This window comes from Meleagris gallopavo, unplaced genomic scaffold, assembly GCF_000146605.3.
Source record: "Meleagris gallopavo isolate NT-WF06-2002-E0010 breed Aviagen turkey brand Nicholas breeding stock unplaced genomic scaffold, Turkey_5.1 ChrUn_random_7180001882685, whole genome shotgun sequence".
Lineage (NCBI taxonomy): Eukaryota > Metazoa > Chordata > Aves > Galliformes > Phasianidae > Meleagris > Meleagris gallopavo.
In genome coordinates this window covers 4404-7652 of record NW_011146796.1, presented here as the reverse complement: position 1 = coordinate 7652, position 3249 = coordinate 4404, and the positions used below count along the sequence as shown (strand labels likewise).

Here is a 3249-nt window from a genome sequence, read left to right as displayed (position 1 = left end):
AATGAGTGAGGCTTGGGGGTGGGGGTGTGGTTTTGCATGACACGGGACCGTGGGAGGGGGTGGGGCTTTGAGTAAGGGGCGTGGCGATGCCAAGTTGGGGCTTGGAGCAAGGGGGCGGGGCTTGGTGAGAAAGGGGCGTGGATTCTATGACGAGATCGTGGAAGGGGCGTGGTTTTGGATTGTGGGCGTGGTGAATGAATGGGCGGGGCTTGAGGAAGAGGCGGGGTTTGGACAAGGGGATGTGACATACAGCCCACATGCCCTTGGGAGGGGGCGGGGCGATGCTGAATGGGCGGGGCTTTGGGGTGGGAACGTTGTTTCAGTGACACGTGATCGTGGGAGGGGCCTGAGCTTTGGATTAGGGGCGTGGCAATGAAGTTAAGGTGGGGCTTCGAGAAGAGAGCGTGGTTTGTAAGACACGTGACTATGAATGGGGGGCGGGGCTTTGGGTGGTGGTCCTGACGATGGATTGGCGGAGCTTCGGGAAGGGGCGGGGCTTCGCTGAGTGTGGTTGACACAAAACCGTGGGAGGGGGTGGGGCTTTGGCTGAGGGGCGTGGCGATGAATGGGCGGGCCTTGGAGGGACGGGGCTTGGACGAAGGGCGTGGTTTCACACTAGTCTGTGGAAGGGAGCATGGCGTGGCGAGGCTGAGGGCGTGGAAAGAGAGGGGCGGGGCTTCTGTAGTAAGGGGCATGGTTCGTTTGACACGTGATCGGGGAGGAGGCAGGGCTTTGGTTTCGGGGCGGGGCGATGCTGAATGGACGGGGCTTGGGGACAAGGCGTGGTTTACGACATGTGATTGAGGGGGCGGGGCTTTGGGGCGAGGGCGGGGCGCAACTAAGTGGGCGGGGCTGGGGGCGGGGTTTGATGTAAGGGTTGTGGCTTATAGGACACGTGACCGTGGGAGGGGCGGGGCTTTGGTTTAGGGGCGGGGCGATTATGAATGGGCGGCGCTTGTCTTTTGGGGGCGTGGTTTGCAGAAGGGCCTGGTGCTGTAAAGGGGCGTGGCCTGGGTTTGGGGCGTGGTTTGTTGGGGTTCTCGTGGGGGCGGGGCTTCCATTAGTTGGTGTGGTTTGTATGAGGCCTTGTGGCATGGAGGGGGCGGGGCTTGGGCGCGGGGCTTATAGAATGACGTGGTGGTGAGGGGCAAGGCTTGGTTTTAGAGGTGCGGCCTCGAGAAATGGGCGGTGTTGGAATGCGGCTGAGAGGGGCGGGGCTTGTGGGAGGGGTCGTGGTCTGTAGGAGGGCCTGGCAGTCGAGGAGGGCATGGCTTGGATTTAGGTAGTGTAGCTGTGAGGAGGGGTTCGAAGCGTGCACGGAAAGGGTTAAAAGGAGTGGGCGTGGCTTCGGTAGGTGAGTTAACCAATCAACGGCGGCGCTCAGCTCGCGGGGAGTGGGGGGGAGGGCCGCCGCGCTGTGGGCGGAGCCACCGATGGTGAGAGTGCCCCATAGCCACTCCATTGCCGCCCCATAGCTGGGGGGATGCCCTGCAGATGCCTCAGACACCCCATAGCTTGGGGGCACACCCCATAGGTGCCCCATTGCTGAAGGTGGGAGATGGGGTTGCCTGATAGCTGGGGAAATGCCGCCTAGTTGAGGGGTCACCACATAGCCCAGTGATGCTGCCCTATAGCTGCCCCATAGTGGGATTCCCCATAGATGCCCCGTAGCCCGGTGGTGCTGCCCCATAGAAGCCCCATAGCCAGAGGGGATGTCCCATAGATGCCCCATAGCCTGGTGGTGCTGCCCCATAGAAGCCCTATAGCCAGAGTCGGTGCCGCCGCACAGATGTGCGCCAGCCAATCAGCGGCTGCGCTCGGCTCGCAGGGCGAACCGCGCATGCGCCAGGCCGCGCTATGGGCGGAGCCTCCGCTGCTATAAAAGCCGCTGCAGCGAAGCTCGGCGCCATTCGTCGCTGAGGTAAGTATGGGTGTGGTTGGGGCTTGTGCTTCCATGCGCGGGGCCGTCGCGGTGATGATCGCTCAGACTAGAGTCTCCGACCGCTCTGAGGACACCGCAGCGCCTGAGCGACGGCCCCGCTCCGCCCTCCGCCCCGCTCCGCCCTCACTGCTCTCTCTTTGCAGGCTTCCAACGCCAGGTCGCTCCCATAGCGGTAAGAGCCGTCCTTCCTGCCCCCGCGGTCCTTCCTGCCCCCGCGGTCCTTCCTGCCCCCGCGGCCGTGAGGAGCCCCGCACGAGGCCGAGCCGCCGTGACGAGCCCGCAGCGCACTGAGCCCGCGGAGCCCGCGCCGCCAGGCCGCTCCGTGCTGCGCCGTGCCCGCTCAGTGCTTTTTATTCTCCAGGATCGGCGAACTGGAAGACTTTGGGGACGGAAAGGCGATTTTTGGGGCTGCGCTGAGGTAAAGCTGCGGTTTGTGGGTAATAAAAGCGGTTTTAAGTCCGATCGTGGTGTTGGAGTGGTGATTCTCGCCCGTAGGGACGGTGGGACAGCGTGGGCGCCGCCATCTTGGCCGGGTTCCCGCCCGTAGGCGTAGCGACGTGGAGGTGATTGGGTGGTGTGCCGCCATTTTGACCCATGGAGAACTGGGGCCACGTGGGGCGCCGCCATCGAGGTGATTCCCGTAGCGGCAGGCGGGAACGGGCGCTCGTCACGTGGTGTGGCGCCATTGTGGCGCTTTGGGAGAACTTCCGACCGCTCCCAGAGCAACGTGAGCGCGGCGTGCGTCGCCATTGTTGAAATACAGCGGCATCTCCGGTTGTCCGTCACGTTGATATCGGCACGTGCTGCGCCGCCATCTTCCAAACAGTCGTTCTTCCGCCCTTGACTCTGCGCCTTCTTGAAATCGGGGCGGCCCTTCCGTCCGTCCCCATAGCAACGCTGCCGCCTTGGAAACAAGGCGGTGCTTCCGCCTGATCCTATAGCAACCGTCACCACGTGATTCGTCGCCATTCTGGACGCAGAGTGGTACGTCCTTCCCCTTCCCATTACACTCCCGCCATGTTAGGCGCCGCCATCTTGAAATCAAGGCGGTTCTTCCGTCCCTTTCCATAGCAAATCCACCACGTGATTTGGTGCCCTCTTGGAAACGGCGGAACTTCCGCCCGTCCCCATAGCAACGCCACCACGTGATGCTCCGCCATCTTGGACCCAGGGCCGTCCTTCCGCCCGTCCCCATAGCAACGCCGCCACGTGACGCTCCGCCATCTCGGCCGTCCCCTCCCCGATGTGGCGCTGGGCCCGGGGCGCTCCGTGGGGCCGCGGCCCTCCGTGGGGCCGCGGGGATCCCC

General features: G+C 63.8%; 1 long non-coding RNA gene across 1 annotated transcript; it reads left to right on the top strand.

Moving 5' to 3' along the window:
• Positions 1 to 933: 933 nt before the first annotated feature.
• On the top strand, positions 934 to 2404 carry LOC104916317. The gene is made up of 2 exons (XR_002110531.2): positions 934 to 1354; positions 1829 to 2404. It is a non-coding gene; the product is annotated as an uncharacterized LOC104916317 (long non-coding RNA).
• Positions 2405 to 3249: the final 845 nt, after the last annotated feature.